Here is a 22,033-nt window from a genome sequence, read left to right on the forward strand (position 1 = left end):
TAGACGTGCCCTTGCTTCCTCCCCAAAAGAGTGGGGAGTTCAGGAGGAAGACCACCGGACAACTCAAGATGCAGCACAATACGATGTCAGATTGAAATGCCACAACCTAACCCTTTATTTGTTTGGATGCATTATAAGTGTTATGAGTGTAGTGCCAGTGGTGAAATACGGTATAAGTGTTATTAGCTCTCAAATATATAACTTTATAACATAGCACTAATCGTCAGCACAAGGGAAGGACCAGTAAATTGCAGTTATGTATGTTAAGCACCAGCAGATATTACACAGATCTCTAAACAATTTTGAATGTATATACCAATTTTCCACAAAATCTCAGTTATTTCTGTCTTTTTTCCATTACAAAGATCATTTAAATAGCAATCAGAGGCATGGGCAATGCACCGATATGAGGCACAGATGTATCAGTAAATAAAAAACTCGATAACTATTTTTATCATATTTTCAGTAATGATACAGATTAAAAAATTGGAAAAATGCCAGGAAAAAAATTGTGAACATTTGTTTTTGGAGGGAAGAGTCAGTTTCAAATCCTTTAAAACAATTTCAATTTTGTCCACATAATATATTGCCATGGTTTGAATAGTCAACAGTTAACTAACAACTAAACAATTAAATATTAATTCAGACTGTAAGATCTTCAGGACATGGACTTGTTCTGTGTTTGTACACTGCCTGGTCCATGATTGGGACTCTTAGGTGCTACCCTAATATAAATAATACTAGTAAAAATGGTCTCCAACTGAATAACAACAGTGGCAAAAGTGTAATCTAGTGACTGTAATAGTCTTTAATGTGCCCAGCACACATCTAGCATTATGAAATACCAATGAGCTATCTCCTTTCTTAACTTCTCTGTCATAGTGACATGTTATCTTCAAAGTGCATATAATTATTGCTGGGTGTAAGCTTTCTAAAAATATCTAACACAACTGAAGTGAGACACATTCTAAAAACACTGAAAACAATGGGGGCATCTCACTCCTCCCATAATTTCAATGAAGTCAGGGGGAATTGCAGATACTTAGCATCCCTGAAAAACATATCAAGCCATTTATTTAAATGTTTAAAAGTGTAGAGTTAGATGCTTATCTTTCAGGAGCCGAGTTTGAAAATGCTTATCTTATCTAGTTAGCTTCCATTTCCCCCATCGGTAAATGTTGATAATAAACATACATCCACTTCTCAGTAGAATGTTACTGCAAAGGAGGAATGTTGTGACATTGTGAAATGTGTTATATATATTCATGATTGTAAAGTGTCTTGAAATCCTTGGATGGAAGATGCTGTATAAGTGTGAAGTATTACCATACTTCCATCAGAAGGGAGCTGTAAATGATGCCAGATTGTTCAATGTAATTGTGAAATTTTAGACCATGTGTCATTGAAAATACATCTCTCACCACCACAAATACAGTTTTTCCTCTGTCATTTTCACCCTCAAGCTGGCTGAAATCTGACACAATATGAAGGACTGTCTTGTTTTCTACATGTCGGGAGCTTGTGTCAGTTCATGTGCGAGGCTATTTTTGGTATGCACTTAGATCTTCTACTGTATTTTCCTAGTTTGTTTCTTTAGACAGTTTTCAAAGATTGGTTTATATAACAAAGTAGTTGTGATGCCTGACCTCCCTAACCTTCTCACAGGGAAGTTAAAATTCCAGTAAAATTACACACTGTTCTATGGCATCAAGAGAAAACTATCTTTTCAAAAATATTGCAGAGTCTTGTAATAACATTTCCTGAGTACAACCTAGGGACCATTTGGGAACAGCAGTATGAAGTCATAGAGGTTGTATTACCTATAAAACGTGGAATATTAACAAGAGCAACATTTATCTATCATCAAACACACAGAGAATTAATGTTTAACTGAATAAGATTTCTCATGTGTACAAAATTGAAATCCCAAAATTTCATATTAATCAGTACAGGGAGTGATGCTGCAGGTAGCCTAGCATTGTTGAAATCCTCAGTCTCTCAGGCTGTGACTAGACTAGCACTATCTGTCAACAGAAGTTTTTGTCAGAAGATATCTTCCGACAAAATATCTGTCGACAGATCGTGACCAGACACCAAAGCAGATCAAAAACATGATTTGGTCTGTTGACAGAGAGTGGCTAGAATGCCCGGCCACTCTTCTGACAGAACGGCCCCTGGAACACTGTCAGATAGGGTTACATGGCTGGCAATCCCTTCTGGCAAGACACACTTTTAAAGGGCCTCCCCCACAGATGCCTGTTCCTTGTCCATGCCAAGACATGCCTACCTCCATAAGGGACAGCACAGCTGCTAGTTCAGGGTTTCAATACTTGCTGAGAGACACAGTGCTTTCCAGATAGCCATGGGCTTGCAATGGGCCCACCCAGAGGTGCTTCAGCATCTGCTGCACCTCTTCATGGCTATCCATTTCTTCCTCTGGGAGGGAGAGCCTGGCACCAGCTTCAAGGAACACTCGATTGCTGCCACATAGTCCCACCTGTGCTTGCCTCCCCAGGTGCACAAGTGGATCTGGGGGCACTGCACTAGTTCTGACTGGTGAGACCAGCTGGTTGTGGGACAGTGGGATGAGCAGCAGGGGTTCTAGAATTTCTGTATGCAGAAGGCCACCTTCCTGGAGCTATGTGCCTGGCTTGCTCCCCCACGGAAGAGACAGCACACCCGGCTCAGCCCATCATCCCCATGGAGAAGCGAGTCGCAGTTGTCCAGTGGAAGCTTGCCACCTCTGACAGCTACTGCTCCATGGGAAACCAGTTTGATGTGGGCAAGTCCACCTTTGTGTCCTCCTCATGGAAGTAAGGCACTCTCAGCCTGCAGTCCCTGCCTGGGGATTGCTGGGGGGAGGGTGTTCTGCCTAGGGGCACCCTTGGGAAGTGGGGTCAGAGGTAACAGGCGTGGCATTGGGGTTGGGGGGAAGCCCTGTCCATGGAGGACCATGCTGTCCTACCCTCGCATAGCCCTTCTGTCGGAGGGCAGCCTCACATGTGGGGCTTCCAGAGAGGTCATGGGGGAGGGGATAGCAGGGGGCAGGAGCCCCTGCCCCAGGCCCAGGGACTCCCTTCCTCAGTTTCCTGCTGTGTATGTTCAGTCCCCTCCCTCTGCATGTTGTGTCAGCCATCAACACCACCCTGCCATGGACGGTCATCCATATGGCAGAGGTGGAGGCAATCATGGCTGGATTTACCACCCTGGGGCTCCTGAACTGCTTTGGGGCTATTAACGGGACCCACATCGCGATCCGTGCCCTGGACCACAGAGCGGCCAAAAACATAAAGTGAAAGGAATACTTTTTGATGGTGCTGCAGGCCCTGGGTGACCAATGTGGCTTCTACATAGATGTTGATGTGGAATGGTTGAGCAGGGCAAACAACATGCAGGTGTTCTGTAAATCTGGCCTGTGCCTGAGGATGGAGGAGGGCACATTTATCCCCTGCCGGGAGCTGGTAGTCAAAGATGTGCACATTCCACTGCTCAGCATGAGAGACACAGCCTACCCCCTTGTGCCCTGGCTTATGAAGCCATACACCAGACAGGAACTCTTTAATGCCTGCCTCATCCAGTCCTGGATGCAGGCCAAGTGTACCTTTGGACGCCTGAAGGCATGCTTTCAGTGCCTGCTCACCTGCCTGGATGTGAGGGAGCAAAACTTACCCCAGGTTGTGGCCATGTGCTGTGCCCTCCACAACATATGCAAGGGGCAGGCCTTCCTACCGGGGGGTTGGCGTGGCAGACAGCTCCAATTTGCCAGGTCCATCGAGACAGGGTGCAGATCTGCGAGGAGAGCTTCTCCCATGCCCCCACTAACAACCCCCAGGTCACCCCCAGAAGGGGCCCCAGGCTCACAGTCCTATCCCATCCCCACCATGACCACTGCCTTTACCCCCTCACCTCTCCACAACCCCTGCCAACTGAACACAGATGTAGGGATGGTGTTCAAATAACTGGTTTACTGAAACAAAAATAAACATGCTGAAAATAAATGGTTAATAAAAACCTATGTACAAAGTACAAAACTGGTGAACTATATACAGTGTGGAGGACACCAGGAGGTAGGGGACACCAGGCCATGGAGGGGGTGGGGGGCCACAACTCTATGGGGAAGCAGAACTCCAAGAAGCATCAGCCTTGGGATCCCCTCCCACCATAAATTCAGGTTCCCCATTGGGGTTGGGTTGCGGCCAGGAGCAGGTATGGAGGTGGTGGGGTGTGGTTCAGCAGGGGGAGCAAGAGGGACCTGGGGGTGGGGGCTGGGCATGGAAGGGGGCAGGCATGGCCCTCAGCCACTACCAGAAGTTGATGAGGCCCTGCGGAATGGCCAAGATGGCAGGGGCAGGGTGGGGGCCACGGGCAGCAGCCATGGATGATTAGGCCAACAGGTCCTGCCAGACACTGGTGGCTGCGTCAAAGTGGGACATGAGTTGGACCCAGGCCTGCAACTGCCACTCCCAGTTGTCCTGCAGCCACCACTCCAGGAGGTCCATGAGCCTGCAGAGGTCAGCAGTGTGGGCCCTCTGGAAGTCCTTGTTAGCACAGCGATGGCCCCACTGGCTGCAGGCCCACCCTCTTGGTCAGGTGGGTGCCAGCTCACCCTGGTGGCTGTCTGGGGCTACCTTGCTCTGGGGTGTTGGGGTGCGGCTGCCCTGGCCCTCACTTGGTGCAGGTCCAGCTATAAGGAAGACAAGGAGGAGAGACAGTGAGTCATTCGTGCAACACAGCCCCTACAGCCCTGCCCACCACCATGAGAAGCAACCAACACCCACCCCCCAGCCATGGGATGGGGATATCCTGGGAGGAAATCCATGTGTGGCCTGCACAGACAGACATGCCACACAGGAACTCTGCGATGACTTAGGGACTGGACTGACCAGTGTGGGGCCCTCCCTCTGCTCAACAGGCTAGTGGCCAAGAGGGAGTGTCCAGCTACAGACAGGTCTGCACATGGGTGGTGAGTGAGCCATGCACAGCCTGGCCCTCCCCATGGCCCATACACACACAGCTGCAGCTCGCAGCACTGTCTGTGGGATTGGGTGCTGCCTTCTGCCTGCAGGCATGTCCACGTGCCAAGAGCTGCACTCCTCGGTGTGTCCGGGGTCAGGCCGGTGCCCATGTGGCTAGCCCACTTCCAGCCATGGCAGGTGCTGGCAGGTCCCCCCACCTTGGCTCCTGTGGCTTGTCCAGCCTCCCATGAGGCTGCCAGCAGGCTGGTCAGGGGCTGTCTGCTGGGTTCGGGTGGGACACACTACTTTGCACATGGTTCCACATGCCAAGAGCACTGCACGAGGTCCCACCCAAGCTGGCTGGGTGACACTCGCAGAACACCCCATCTTCACCTGACTCCCATGCCCTGGGACATGGGGAGTACTCACCAGGGGATCACTTGCCCAGCTCCAAGGATGCCCTGGAGGTGGCCTGGCTCACGGGACTGACTCCAGCATGATGACCAGCATGCAGCTGCTGCTGATTTCAAACCCCTTGTCCGCCTCCAGCTCCAGCTGGGGTTGGGTCCCAGGGTGCTCTTCATCTTCCTCCTCATGCTCCAGCAGTAGGGGTTGGATCTTGGGGTGCTCCTCTTCCTCCTCAGGCTCTGGCTGGTGGGGGGAGGGCACCTCCTGCACTGGGTTGATGGGGACAGGCAGACAGGATGTGTCATCCCCCACCCCAGGAGCTGGTGCAGCTCCCATGCAGTAGGGGCATGCCACTGCTGCTGCCCCAGATCTTCAGCCAGTGTCACAGGGCCTGGGTGCAGCCCTGCTGAAGCTCTTCTACTTTGGCCCACACCTGTTCCATGGTGCGGGCAGGGTGGCTTGTTCAGTGAGTGCAGTGGCCATCCAGGTGTACGCAGGGGCATTGCACCGCTTTGACTTGGGGTTCAGGAGTGTCTCTTCCTTGCCTCACAGGTCCAGGAGGGCCCCAGTGCAGGAGGAGACCTGCCTCTTGGTGCCCCAGAGTGGGTCCTGGGATGCCTTAGGCTGATCCCACAAGGGCCATGGTGAATCTCGGGGTGCCTGTCCTTCCTCCACCTGCTCAGGTTCTGGGGAATGGAGTGGCTACAAGGGCGTGGGGGAGAACAGGTGGTGCCTCTGCTGCTTCCATGCTCTCAGCTTCCTGCCACGGGTTTTCCCAGGCTCCCTGCAGCTTTAAGAATGGCCAGAGGCACAGATGGATAAAGTGTTGCCTGGGGCACCTGTGAGGCACCCTGGAGGCCTTTTCTGTCAACAGACATCCTCCTGGAATGCCCAGGCTGGCTTTGTCAACAGATCTTTGTCAACAGAGGCGTTCTGCATCATGGGGTGCAGGATAACGCTGTCGACAGAAGGGCCATGTTCTGTCAATTTACTGTCGACAGAGCACTTTGGGAATGTGGCTGCTCTGAGGGTTTTGTCAACCAAACACCAGTTTTGTTGCCAAAACCCGCTAGTATAGATGGAGCTTCACCGTCTAATAGAAAGGTAAATGTACATTTATGATACGCATCACTGGTGGTGTTCTGTCACAATACTGCATTTATTCCTCAGACGTTTCTTGACATGGTACCAAGTTTTTTCTATTGAGTGATATATTATATGACATGATTTTGTTGTATAGGTGGTCAATGGATGAGAATGAAATTTGACCCAGTTTAAATTCACCCTAATATTTATTGTTATAGGGTTGACTATGATTTTGAAAAGTGCTAAGCATGGTCTGCCATGTATATACAATCATGTAAGTGAACTATCTGTTTAAAATAGATCTTATACTATAAGAAGTTTGTGGCTTATTGCAGCAGATTAAATAAACATAAATTTAATAAAGAGAATTATAAACAGTTACAGCCGCAATCAAGATAACGGTGTAATAACAAATGAATATTACACCAATTATTCAATAGAGAAAAGGATACTAATATTCATGATATCTAGTCACTGAGGCTATGTTTACATGGCACCCTAAATTTGAAATAAGAGTTTATTTCGAAATAGCCTATTTTGGCATTTGCAGCTGTCTAAACAGTGCTAAATGTCGAAATAATGTGCTATTTCAAAGCATCCCTTACTACTCCTTCAATAAGGACTACAGAGATGCTAAAACAGGGCACCTGTTATTTCAGAAAAATATTTTGAAATAACAGGTGTGTTTCAAAGACAAAGAGTAGCTATTTCAGGATCCCAAAATAGCTCTGCCATGTTGACATAGCCTGAGATTTTGCAAGTAAACACAAATAATTCTGGACAAATCTCTTTTTAAATTGCTGTTATCTTTAAAGGAAGAAAAAAATATTTTTTACTCACATGCTGCAGAAAAGTCAAAAACTTGTCACCCTTACAGATTTCTTAGATTTTGGACTTCACTTAGCTTAGGCAGTGTTCTGTTTACAGTCAGTTTTTAATTCTTAATTCTTCTGAATTAGTAAACTGCCGGACTTGGAACCCAATAATTGCAGAAGAATATTACATTTCTAAACCAGTACATCTGTCTTCATTGAGTTTTCTTTCATTTGAAGAAGGCAACTTCAGGGGGTATAAAAATTAAAAAAAAAATAAATAAACATTTCTTTTGGGCATAAACTTCCTTAATAATGCTGACTTTACACGTTAAAATAAAATGCAAAGAAAAACTGAGGGAGAAGATGTAAGCTAAGCACTGACCCTTAAACAATGTTGAATCTACCGTGCTGTCACGTGTTGATGCTGTTCTTTAAAGTTATCCTGTTTGCCGTGGGTTTGTTATAGTGTTGCTACAAAGAGTATTTTACAAATCACTATTCAGAATGTCAGTTTTGACTTTGATATGCAATTTAATTATACAGCTAAGTCAGGTCTTGATTGTGAAGTTGCCACAAGCCCTGAGTAAGGGGTAGTTCATAGCTGCATCCTTTAAAAAGCAAACTAGCAATTGAATTTCAGGTTCTCCCTTAGCCCTGGAACTGGCGGGGAGGGGAGGAGTGGTAATCAGTGCCAGCCCTTTCCCTGATGCAGCTGCTTTCCACTGTGTGCCACCTGGCAGGCTGCCAGTGCCAGAGACAGGAATCTTCCTATTTCCTGCCCTTTCCACCTGTGCAAAAAGGGGAGTAACAACCCAGAATCTGAACTTTCCTTTGTGGTGTGACTCAGCATAGGGGTATCACACGTAGAAAAGTAAGATATTTCCTTACCTGGAGAGTAAGGGAACACCAAATCACTACCCATGAGCTCACCCTTAATAAATATGTTGGAATTGATCTCACACACTTTGAGAGACAAGTGTCTTACTTAATCCGCTGGAGAGCAGCTGCAGTGTTTCACAAGTGAGCTTCTCTCTCCAATTTCTAAGAATCCCCCCAAAAATCAGACACTCATGCAAATGCCCCCACTCAAAATATTGTACCTTATGCAGAAAAGGTGTATTTCCCTCTGTCATCTTTGTCATTGACCAATGTCTCTTCATTTGCCAAGACTCCACCTAATTGACATATGCCGATACATAACGCAGGACATGTATTCTTGGACACACTGAGTAAGGGGATTCTCATATTGTTTTATGCAAGATTTCTCTCCCTTTCCGCCAATAATCCGCACTTCTGTTGAAAGCCACTAAAAGGATTTCTACTAAATCCTTAGAACATTGCATCTCTCTCTCTGCTTTCACATGTTGGGTTTGATTAGAAAATAAGTAATGTTACAGTACATAAAATGACTTTACTGAGGTGAGCATTTACAAAATACAAATGTTGCTAACCTATTTCTTTAATGTTCCCACAGTTAATGTTATATATATAAATGTACATAGGTACATTTTTCATATATTTAACCCATAATAACTTATCACCACAATTTTACTATTGATTGCTTCTTTTACAACAAAATGCATCACAAACAAAAATGAATGAAGCTGTGTAGGAGAAAGTTCTATAGTAGCTTTACTGACAATTTCCATCATAAATTACCATGACATCATATGAGTCTTAACTACAGGTTGCTGATACTGATCGATGGCATCACTCTAGTAGTGTAAATAGCTTCTAATGTCCCATCTTCCACCTTCAAATAGGTTCTGATTATTTATGATAGCTGTTAGGTTACAAGTCTAAGCTGCCGTTTGGATTTATTTTCTACTTATAGCTGCTCTGGATTTCAAGTTAGATAGGATTATTTTTTAGTTAAGATGATGAATTGGGACAGAGCTGTCATGAAGCTTGGAGAATCATCATTTCATTTACTCGCTGCAGAAATTTAACTGTTAATCCAAAGAGGTTAAAGGATTTTATTAAATAATTCAAAAGATAAAACAAAAAAAATCTTGGTTACTTTGTAACTACAATTTATCAACCTGGTTCAATGGACCCCAATCAACACACATTGCACAATGTTAAAAATAAAAGAAATCATTTTCTTTCATCTCATTACTAAACTATCAAGGAGTTTTATCATACTCAAAACTATATAATGCAGCCTTGAAAAATCATCAGAAAAATTTACCAGCCTGGGAACAAAATCTGCTTCTCAGCCCTTCCCACGGTGATCATGAAAAAACTGATATTTTACTCACTCATTCAAACAAAAACTGCTTGCCCCCAGCTACTAGAAATTGGGAAAGATGACATATATCTATATATTTCTTATGATAATGAAAGCATTTCCACCTGACCATAGCAGCTCCAAAGTAGGTTTTGAAAATTCTACAGCATTCATACGTAAGCAGAGATTTTTATAAAAAAAAGAACTCTTGAGTTAGAGGTACAGAATAACAACATATACAGAAACAGATGCAGATATAGATATCCACTTACCACTGTATTTGAAAACAGAATAGGGGAGTCAACAGCACTGCAACAAATGTATTATTTGCATTTCCAGAGTTGTTCCAGTTCATCTGTTTTCTTGCACTCAGCAAGCGCAGTAAGTTGAGAGGTATTCTAAAGGAAATGGGTCATCCTTTCTATCATCAACAATAATTAATAGGTGGTTAGCATTCTACAGCTAATTTGTCCCAAGGAAACATCCTTAATGACAGTGGTGGGAAAAAAAATCAATGAAAATAAAAAGGCAGTAGTGATGAATTTTCTGTTACTCTCATTCTTCTTTGACCTTCTGAGACGTTTCAGATTTAAAAACTCATTGTGTCATAATCTTTTATTTCCCACTCTACTATGAATCATCAGTTAATTTGTAACTTCTCTCCCAATTACAAGTTATCTATAAACTGTCATATATTTAAGAACAACAAAAGTCTTTCCTGGAACAATATCAACATTTTGTTTTTATGATGATTTTATGCATATATTACTGTAGCTATAAAAATTTCATTGTGGTACTTGGCATGATACTCTGACGGTGCAAAAATGTTCGGCTTGGACTAAGGAATCCAAAATATACCACTAAATGCTCCAATCTTTATTTCTAGATGAAAAGCACTTATAACCTTTTCAGTTTAATATTTCCTCATTGGGATTGTTCTGTTTGGTTAAGAGCTGTAGTGCTTTTACTAGTACATACCTCCTAGTACTGACCTGTTTCTGTTAAAGAGTAACTATAATAGTACAGGTCATCTGGAAATTTAAAGTCTTAAACTGAAACAAGCAAATAAAACCCTTGAATCTCTTCTGAGAGTTTAAAAACTATAATTACCAGGGGGAAAAAACTAATGAAATCTCTCTCCTTGTTAAAATTATTTTGGTTAATAAGAGCATGTATTATCACATCACTTTAGAGCATTTTCCCTTCTAACCTTAGTTTAACTTTCATTTAGTTCCAAGTTTTAATTGGTATTTCTTATGTCTTAGATGTATTTAAAACCTCAGTGGGGAGAAAGTGGAAATGCGGCTGCTAGGAGCTGACAATGGCTGTTTTGTCACATCTAGGCACTGGTAGCCACTCAGGAAGTGGGGACCAGTCCAGCCTGCTGATGCCAAGGGTGGATGATTTATTGCCTAGTGTCCTCGGTGGCAATTGGACCCCTTCCCGCTGTCACTCATGCCTTGCAAAGATTCTGTCCTAAAGAAGAGGTTTCCCCCTGGTCTAAAGAGGTTACAATGCTTGTCATAAAGTGTCTTTTAGTGGAGGGAAATGGGTATGAAAATGGGTAAAGAAAAGAAACAATCAGAAGAGGAGAGAAGATGGATGTTCTGTAACCTTTTCTCAGAGACCCATTTCTTCTACTTTTTTCTCCTGTCTTTAGCAGGTTTTTGTTTTGGCTGATGACAATGCGTAATAGCCTGATAAATTGATTTTGTGAGTCCCCTTTCTCATCTCTTGAGAAGACACTAACTCGTTGGGACTTCAGAGGGCTTGCAGAGGCAGAAGACAACAATTAGTTTGTTGGGGGATGTCAGAAAGTAGCTTCAAAGTTTTGCCAGGAAAAATCCTTTCTGACAGATCAGTGCTGACAACATTGGCAGCTGCTAGGAATAGTGAAGCTGGAAACCCCCCCCCTTGAATCTTGGGAGCAGGAAAGGATTGTAGTGTATTAACTCTGTACAGTGGTTCAGACCCTAGCATTGTTACTTCTCCCCAAAGCATTTCTGTGACTGACTAAAAATTTCTGCAACAGGAGAAAACAAAATGAAGAATATCATGTTAATCTAAATCCTACAACTGCTATGCTGCTCTCAGCTCTGGAACAGCAATGTGGAAACATCAGGGAGTTTTATCTGGCTCACCTTGTCTCTTTTTGATTAGTAACATTTCATAAGCAATCTTTTAAAAGAAAGCACAAAATAAAAAAAGCTCAACATACCATGATTTGTGTGACGCTATTCCATGTGTCCTATGCCACTGAATTGCGTGGTTCTTTCTGCAATAGGCACGAGACTGGGCTCCCCCATAACAACATATAGTAGAAAGAACCTTTTAGCAGCTAGATTTGGTCGCAAAAATAGTCCTTGTTTTATTTCCACTAGCAACAATTAAAAGTTTTCTTGAAATTCTGAAATTTGTCATGCATCTAGTATCATCTAAAACTGTCTCATTTAAGTTTTTCTGGCAATGCAACCTGTTCTAAGAAACATAGGTCATTAATACTTATCATAGAGAACTTAGTGTTATAGGAAACATCAGGGTTTTCTTAATCTGAAAGTGTGAAATCCTATTTCTTTGAAATAGGAACATGCTCCCATGTGAAACACTCCAGATCCAGATTTATTAGACGTTACGAGATATTAACACGACCTTTCTCTCACTGAAAAGTCTTACAGAATTTAATAGAAAATGGGAACCTGTCTCTAATTGTGGAGAAAGGTGGGGAGATTTGACAATATGCCAGAATTTAATAGAAAATTAGATCTTTGTTGCAGAAGTATATTGGCTGCTTCAAAATAATTTATAGAAAAAGATCATTCTATATTAAATTTTGGGAGCTTCTAAAGTAAATTTTATAAAATCCCATTCAATTTCTCCAAATACCCTTTAAACAGCATAACACATTTTGATATATGTTATGGCACATGTTGAATTCTTCATGCATATTATAAAGCTCAAAGAGAAAGTTCTATTTTAACACTTGTAAATATTCACTTTTGTAGTGTGTGCACAATATTGTTTGCCACATTCATCTGTGTACAGTAAGTTAATGCATACTATATTTTCCCCAAGCTACAATATTTCAGGTGTCCTATTTATTCATAATATTCTCTGGTATAAGTAGAGAAAAATTAACTTTGTTGTACATTTCCAGAAAAGATATATCACAATGCCAGTTTTCTAGCTAATAATGTGATAAAACAGTGAAATGCTATGCATAAAACTTGCAAACTGTTTCTATATGTGTCACCCTATTAGCAAATATGTATATTTAATACAGGATTCTACAGGCAAGCATTACAGTCTAGTATATCTAATCCCTTGATTAATTGCCTTTTGCTTTGGATAACTCATGTTGCTAGTGATTTTACATAAAGAAATCTTTCTTTGAATTGTTGGCATTTTAAAAAGAAGATGAGGGATTTAATATATTGATAGGGAAGTAAAACTGCCCTATTAAACTTACAGAGAAAGGGAAATGTACATTCAGTAGTTAAAGCCAATTTTCTGAGGGTATAAATTACTTTGCCAAAATGTTCGTTGGACACATTAATACAGCTGTAAGGGCACAGCTCTAGAGTAATGACTGCACAGTCATTTTCATGCTTTTAAAAACATATTAGTCCAAATAATACCAACGTGAATTATACCTTCCTAGGAGCAGTACATTAATATTACACAACAAACTATGACTAAATCCCAGACCATTTTATAGATGTTTGATATGTAAGATCCAGCATGAAAGTTATTAAATAACTATACATACTACAACTCAGCTCTCACAAAATTTTTTCCCTCCCTCTCTTTCTTCCCTATTTTCACTGTATGTGGCACGAAATACTATAAGAATAAAAAATATGCTTTTCTTTCAAAGATACATTGGAACTCAGTCGGGCTGTTAATCAAATAGATAAAACTGGCACTTCAGTTACTATAGTTAATAGGGTTCCACTGGGTAACAAAACCTCCTCAGCACAACAGGAGACTTTAAAATTCAAGCACTCTAAAACTTAGCAGCACCCCTGAGTGCCACAAATTGAGAGAGATTAATTCTATGTCCCTGCACCTCTCATTAACAGTAGAGCTGAAGTAGGTCAAATGCAAGTTAATCTCTTAAATTCCACTTTTATACAGGGATGTTAAAGCAAATGTCTTCAGGCTAAAGTGTAGAACTTTAATAATCCACACCAGGTTGGTACTGCATATAATTCCAGTTAATAGATGAAGCATAATTTTGAAGCATAACACTGTCCTGTAAAATGACCAAACAATGTATTACTAGGACAAATCTGCCTATAGGTGAAGCACCAGCAAAATAAACATTTATCATGAAAGTTTCATTATGGACTTCTTAAATGTGAGAGGATGGTAACATGATTCAGTCTTGATTCCAATATAAAACACACATTTAAACTGGGCACATCACATCAAAAATGCAGGAAAATTTGTCTTCTGATTATAGATGTGTTGGGTGGGATGGGTGAACAAGTTTTTCATGAGACAAAACAAACAGCATCTTGCAGAACTAAAACACATTGCACTTAATATATGCCAAAAGACACCAGATCTAAAATATTGTAACACTGACTCCATGTTTGCTAATGTAAACTAGGGGCAACTTTACAAAGTTGGTGGATTCACACAAGATCAAAATCGGAGCCTGTGCTATCAGAACACACTATTTGCTACTTTCTCCTTTCTTCATGCTATGCCCTGGTTCTCAGCTTTTAAACCAATTTCTTTTGATACATGTGTTTGTATGCCCTGTGCTTTAACCTACCCTCTTTCAAATCAGTGGCAAAATTCCCCTTTACTCCAAAAAAATACTATCAGGCCTGCTATACCCATAAGCTGTAAGACACCTTATTTCCTTCTACAATATTCTTCCTAAAGCATTCATGTGGGTCATATACTTCTTTCAGTCAGCATACATAACTCCTCTTGATGCCAATGCGAACTGCATGTATGCAATGAAGAGGCTGTATTTCCAATGGAGGTTTCCATCATCCTTCTAATTCATCAGTAGGTGACATTTCTATGGACAGCAGTAATTTCACAAAAAAGAAAATATTCCAATCTTAAACCATAGCAGATGTATATTAAAAACAAGCTGAGAGGCCCATAATTTTATGTCAGGGGTATACCCTAGTATGAGCTTGCCATTTCATATTTCTCACTGCTCCTAATGTATCTCAGGCATACACACAGCTTGTCAGATACATCAACTAATGATCTCCATTTTCTGTGTCAACCTAAGTTCAGAATCAGGCTACTAACGCTGTTACGGCTTCACTCTCTGATAAGAAAATCTCTACACTTTTTTTCTGTAAAATAAATGTGGCGTGGAGGACAGAATTAGTTCAAATGCTAAGCCAAACAATGGCCTAATAAGAAATAATTATTACAAAGTATTTGCAAGTTATGGTCACAAAACACATTGGTGACTTTTTTGAAGTATTATTTAGAGCCACATAATGTTTTAAGTGTTGCTTAGACAGTTAGACGACATAACTACATATTAACAGCATGATTGCCTGTTAGCCACTTTGGTGGAATGTTCAATATGCATAGAACCAAGTTATGATGACAATTTTTGAAGTTAATAAAACTTTACATGTCTCCCACATTGATGTGTTTCCTTCACTAGCTCCTATAGATACATTTGGTAACAATCAAGTTCTTTTTTTAAGGAGCCCTAAGATAAGGTATCTGTGAGTTCCACACTTAGAGTAATTGATCACATTTGTTTCCTGTACGTAAGTGAGGCTCCTTTCTTTCAATCTTGGCATGTTTCTCATTACCCCATGCCTTGTTAACCTGGTAGAAATGTTCTACTGTGGTGAGTGAAAACAGAACGATACTATTACAAACCACATCTAATCGTTGATGGCAGCTCTTCTCTTTCTCTGGGAATTTTACTACACTTAATGCATTTCTGTGGAGCCCTCCTATAGATCAAGGTATGCACTCCTTTGCTCGTCAGGTTCAGGGACACTACCTCTGGGTCTAAAGCTGATTTTTCACAGGGTTGTTCAAATTTATATTGAGATTATAAACTCATCAGGCTGACAAAGATGTTAACCATATCTTCTTATTCATTTTCCCTGTCCCTACCATTAGTGTGGAAGTGTTAGTTCAGATTCAACAAGCATCTGTTGCCTCCTATGTGAGTGGAGGTTAAGTGACATATTTGCTAGTTGCATTTTCACAATGGTAAAATATTCATTTAAAACTGTCTTCTTGGTACATAACATAGCAAGGATAAGCATGCAACGCCATCATAAGATAAAAGCAAACGTTCAAAATACCATAGGCCTAATTCTGACTTCATTTAAATTGGTTTTACATTGTTGCAACTATCTTGGGCCAAACTCTGTGCTGGTGTAGAAGCCAATGGAAGTGTGCCTATTTTTATCACCAAGGAATCCAGTGATGTAACTCTAAGTACATATCATTGCAAATAATCTGGTCCCAACACATTCCAGACACAACACACAGTATTTTAAATTTCATCCTTCCTTTTCTTTTTTATTCTGTCTTCCCTGTCCCTTTGATAACCATAAAAGCAAATCTTCAGCTCTGAGCAAGAGGACAAACAAGTAGCGCTCTCCAGGCCCTGGGTCAAACTTGTTCTTGTGTATGTACTGGCAGGAAGGATTTTAATAAGGATTTGCTGTCTCACAGTGAATAACCAAGATAGTACACGCAGTTTCTCTGAGGCCAGAATTTGGAAGGTGAAAGTCTAAAGTGAGATCTCTTAAGCTACAAGCCTGTTGTACATGCTACTGATAAGCCCTGTAGACAATGGGAACACTTGTATTATCTACCTTGCAGCTTTTTCTGTTCATGTAAAAACTGAGTTGAGCCTAACATTACACAGGACTATCTCTTACATAGTTTTCTTTAATATTATTCAGAATTGCCTACCATTTCTTGGATAAACTGAAAGCAAGTACTTCAATAGAAAAGCCATTGTACACTCACTGATCACTTGCACAAATTCTTTTAAAAATTATATTTGGAATATAAAAATATTGAAGCAATATTGAAAAGGCACTTAATTAACATAGCAAAAGGGACTTAATTAACAAAAGGCTAGGGGGTTATGTCTGTCTTCACAGTCCTCTTATTCTCAGTTCTTGAAAATATGCATTTAATGCAATGTTTGTGTACTATTCATTATACTCTTCCTAATTTATTCCCTTACTCTTTCTCAGATACCTTGTCTCTCAGACTATCTAGAGAAATTCACAAATTGTCAACTTATCATAGGTAAAAGCTTTTGAAGATCTACTACTCTTCTCCTGGCCTAATAAGGTCACTGACCTTTCAAGCTCCACTATTTCCTTTCCTATCATTAGCCTGAAGAATGCATCAGCTACCTTTCAGCTTTCTTCATCTCTTCAGTGTCCCACCTCTTCCACTGGATGCAGTCTAATTAGGAACTTAATTTCCCTTTTTCTGATGGAATTTTTGAAAATGGAGGGATTCCATTCACTCCTGAATCACATAACATTATGATTTCCTGCTCAGTGGCATTCTCACATATGTTAATTACCCTACACGGTGGCTCTTCTGTCACAAAGTATCATGGACTAAATGCTCTCCCTCCTGCAGAAGCACATGGCAGAGTCAAAAGCACTCCCAGAACTCTGCAACTTTCACCTCAAATGGGAAGGGAATTGCAGACAATTGGAAGAGGCGGTAAGCGTGGAATTAATACTCTGCAATGGCTACATCTACACTAGAAGCATCTGTCTACAGAAGTTACTGTTCAAATAGATATTCTGACAAAATGTCTGTTGACAGAGTGCGTCTACACATAAAAGTGGATCAATCTTTTGATCCGCTGTGGCAACAAAAGGGCCACCCAGAGCATCTGCACAGCTTTATTGCCGACAGTTTCTATCAACATAACGCATTTTGCATGCAGATGCTCTGCGAGTTGTGTTGACAAAACCCCAGTTTTGCCTCCAAAACTCTCTGGTGTAGACATAGCCTGATGTCCATGTTGCTGAGAAATCTGCATTGAAGTTCTGGGCTTGTATCTAGGGGCCTAAATCAAAGTTTAGTGAATTGACTGAGAGTCTTCCTACTGACATCAATGGGAATTGGTTCAGACCCCAAAAGAACAGCAACTCAGTCAGGGTTATGTTGCCATTTGTCCTCCTGCCACACATGCATTTTGTGACCCTCTTTAAGCCTATTCAGAGAGAGCAGAATGGAAGTCACTGTTACTTGGAACAACAGTAATTCCTCTGTTATTTACCAGTGCAAAATGAAATGGTTTCAGGGGAAGTTTGCTCCATCAAGTGTGTACTCCCCTTCTGTAGAGTGAACTCCTCCCTGATGCTGTCTGGCAACTCCCCTTCAGCTTGCTGCAGATGAGGTTCTGAGGTCTGTGGGGATATGTCACAGACATGCTGGTTCCCCACTTCTGCAGCAGCACCAAGATTAGATTCAGGGAGTAGCTGAACTTGTTAAAATACAAAGTAGGAGTTTGGAGGCTGAGAGCTGAATATCAGCTTTCCAACTTTGGAATCTTGTAAAGAAAGCAATTAAAGTGTAAGTGTAAAAAGTAAAATGTGCCTGCTTCCCCATGTATAGTATTTTAAAAACTCACTCCATAATGTACACAACTCTTTTATTATTAACAGTTGCTACATTTTGAAAGAATTCAGGAATGATAATTTTTAAAATGCTGTTAGACAGCCTCCCCACTACCCAGACTATTACATTCTCTTAAACAGTGCAGTATTTCATCCAAGATACTGCTACATTTCACTGGTAGGTGAAGTTAATCCCTTACTATGTTGCTATGTCAGTATCAAGGTACATGAGATCTTTTGGAATGGAAAGCATAATGTAAAAACAACATATTATCAGCATTGTACAAAACAAGCAATTCAAGTTATTACCTATGAATGAATGTCTATTTGATCTAATTCTATTAAAGTCATTAGAGTTAAATCAGGGATGGCTTTGCTCTCGAATCTCAAAAACATATTAAAGCTAGCCTTGGTTCACTTGGCCCAGAAGAACCACATGGAAACCTTTCAAAAGTGTTTTAATCTAAAATAGTTTTAAACCACGTTTAAAACTGTTGCTTGAAACTTGATTCCACTGCAGGTGTAGAAACAATAAAGCAAGGAAATGGAGACTGAGATGAGCCAACAGTGAGCAGTTCAAGGTCTGCAATAAAGAAAGTGATAGTTGATCTTTAGTGGGCTAGTAAAGTAAATCTGGGCCTCAGCAAGATGCTTAGTAAGGCAAACTGCAACATCACCAGATAGGTTTATTGTTAAACCGTCAGACACTAATAACTTCATCAAGAATCTATTCCCTAAACTGTGAAGTGTTACTCTCAGAGACATATTATGCAAGCAGCAAAACAGAGAAAACTCCCGTCCTTCCCAGATTTCAGTCCCATCACATATACCAGAGAACAAAGCAAGTTAAATGAGAGCACTGAACTAAATGAGAATGAGAGGGCCAGGTCCTCTTGAGAAGTGTGACAACATGAAAAGTGGCCTTGAGATTTTCACCTGTGTCAAGCCCATCCCCTGCTGTTAAGAGAGAAGCCATGGCCAAGGCTACCCACCCTCAACCTCCTCAGTCTCATCTGCTGTTTCAGCCTCTTGGAGCTGCTGGCATCTGGCGCAACTTTAAAGCCTAAGCCTGCTTTAACTTATGCCAGGGACAAATGCTGCATTCAACAGCCCCCGGATCACCAGAGCACTGAGGTAAAATAGATTTATACCCCCATTAACCCAGCTCTCTTGATCTCTCCTGTGTGCTCCTCAGACATAACCAAGAACACAATTAACACAGTCTTGCTATGTTAATACCACCATGTAAATCAGCATCTTTCATGCAAAGAGAAAAAAGAATTCTGTAGTAAACCCACTGGACTGGGACTCAGGACAGCTGAGCTGACTGGCTTGCTTTACTATAGACTTACTAGGTATGTCTACACAGACACTAGCAGGTGGTTTCCCAGCATAGATATACCTATGTGTACTAGCTTTGCTCAAGTTGTCACCTAAAAATAGCAGTACAGCTGTAATACTAGTCACCAAAATATAATCCCACCAGAGCGGTCAGATACCTATTTGGGTGACTAACTTACACTAGTGCAGCCACATTGTTATCTTCATTTCCACAACTAATGCATGTCTATGTACCTGTGTTGTGACTTATATCTCCCAGCAGCAGTGTCCACATACCCCTCACCACTCCATTGCAGTTCAGCCCCTCTCCACTAGAGTGATTCCTTCATGTTAAATTTATGCGAGGCATATAAGGAAACATTTGTTTAAAAAGAAATAATCTGGATCCATGCAAAGGTTGTTTTATTTAATGTGTTGCTTTTTTGGAAGGTTTTGAGGTCTTTAAAGCGGCCACAGCTTTATGTTATAGATTTTAAGTATTTTAGTTCCAAGTGATTTTTTTTAATCACCAAATTATAACATGCTCCCCTCCCAAAGAGCTGTCAGAATGCAACTGCTTGCTCTATAATATAGCTGAATATATGCCTATATGTGCCAGTATTTATGCAGGGTTTTTTCTCCCCCATAGCTTGGTCTTGAGATTTCAGTTATTCTGCAAACAATCCCCAAGAGAGACACAATTATACTCCCCTGGAGACTGACCCCTTATAGTGCCCACCTGTAGCCAAACCCAGAGAGCATCCCAGAGCAATGAATTAGCACTCTAAGCTGATTAGAGCAGCTCTGCATAACTCTATTTTATTGACACAATGAAGAGAGGACAGAAAAGGGTCTGAAATGAGAAAATCATTTCCATGCTGACTGAATTAAAAGAACAAAAGAGCTCCTTGCAGTTGCAGCATTCAATTTGTCGGAAAAAAAGGAAGCCACTTAATGGATCACAATAGATCTGAGCAGACAGATGAAATTTAAAACTTCAGCATGAGTGTGATTAACAGCCAAACATATTCTAAATTATTTCCCCCATATGCATAAGTTAGCATGATTGTTTAGTTCTGTGTTTTGCAAAAACACTGTGCAAGATGTTATCTTCTAAATATCTTTGTATTTCACTTTTCCTAATCACAGAACGTTGGTCAATTGTACCATAACACATTTGGTTAGAACATAAAAATTAACAAAAACTAATAGCTGCTTTGTTTTCCTTTCACTTCCATTTGTAGAAGTGAATTAACAGAGTTTACTACATGGAAATGAATAACATAAGATCACCTTATTCAAACGGAGATTTACATTGATTATAAATCATGGTTCTTACACTGTATTGTTTAAGAGAAAATGAATATTCTGTGACCCCATGTGCTGGTGAAATGTATTAGTTTGTGCCACTATCAACAACCCTATCATTAAATTTAGGTTTAAGTGAACAATAATGACACAAAAAATACAGACTGTAAATAGGTTTCCTGTGAATGATATATATAATCACATACAAAACAGATAAGCATTTTACTTTGAGGGTTTAAGATCAAAAGCTACTCATTTTTTCCAGTAAATAAATACACCTCTAAAAATATCTCTGTGAAACAAATGAGAACTATCAGTACTTTACATTTCCCACCTTTAATTATTTAGAAGTCTGAATTTGATACAGCGTAGCTTCAAAACACAAAATCCATTGCGACTGTCAAAATATTCTTGTTTCCTTGTTGTGATTTACATTTTCTAAGAAATTACGTACACTTGAAAAAAAAAAGACTGCTGAAAAGACTGCCATGGGCTCAATCCAGAAAGCATTTAGGCCCATGAATAATTTGACTTCCATGCACAGTACTATTGACTTCAGTGTTTAAGAGTTTGCAGGATGGGATCCTTAATTGGCTACATAAAATAAAAACAACTGCTGCAAAATTTACAAATCAGCTAAATACTGAAGGCCTAGAAAGGCACTGAAGCAAAAGCAAACCATTTTTTGGTTTCCTTATTAATCTCAGAATATGCTGTATCTAATTGTTCTGAGATTAGATGATAGATAGATGATAGACAGACAAATACCAGCATGTTTAAAACAATTTACTTGATTTTTCTAAGGGTTTTTTTTTAACTGTTAAATACTCATTTGTGTTGTTAACAAATTGTAGCTTGTCCAAATTAAATGAAGCAATAAAGAGTGGAGTAGTTTCAAGTGCTTACAAAAATTTGAAGTGGCATTAGTCTAAGAAGAAAGTTAAACTAAGCTGCAGTGAAGTTCATTGCTGCTAACAGTTATTATTAATTCACCCAAGAAAGTTCCACAACTGTAATACCCAAATCACTCAACAGACGACTGACACCGTATGACATGTGGTTAACAGCCTTGCCATGAATGTTTGAGAGGTACTTTGGTTTTGGAAATTTTATTGATACCTATACAACCTTCAAATATTTTAGATGAATTTTACTCCAAAATAGTTTCACAAGGGTAAGCATCCAAATCATTCAAAGGATGACAAACTAGAAAGGTTATTGTAGCGGTTTCTCCTTCTTTTCCATCAACTGAGCTAAGAGTTTTATATATAAAAGCATGTATAAAGCTTTCGGATATTTTAA

At 40.7% G+C, this 22,033-nt stretch overlaps 1 protein-coding gene across 7 annotated transcripts in view; it reads right to left on the reverse strand.

Moving 5' to 3' along the window:
- MECOM (MDS1 and EVI1 complex locus) overlaps positions 1-22,033 on the reverse strand; it is a 500,218-nt gene that overhangs the window by 231,240 nt on the left and 246,945 nt on the right. Inside the window, exon 1 of one of the 7 annotated variants that reach the window (XM_075003788.1) lies at positions 9,767-9,880. The exons of the other annotated variants lie outside the window; for them this stretch is intronic. The gene's annotated coding sequence lies outside the window, so the exon portion shown is untranslated. Of the gene's footprint in view, positions 1-9,766; positions 9,881-22,033 lie in introns of those variants that run through there. 7 annotated transcript variants of the gene reach the window in all.

The sequence above is a fragment of the Carettochelys insculpta genome, chromosome 10 (genome assembly GCF_033958435.1).
Source record: "Carettochelys insculpta isolate YL-2023 chromosome 10, ASM3395843v1, whole genome shotgun sequence".
Taxonomy (NCBI): Eukaryota; Metazoa; Chordata; order Testudines; family Carettochelyidae; genus Carettochelys; species Carettochelys insculpta.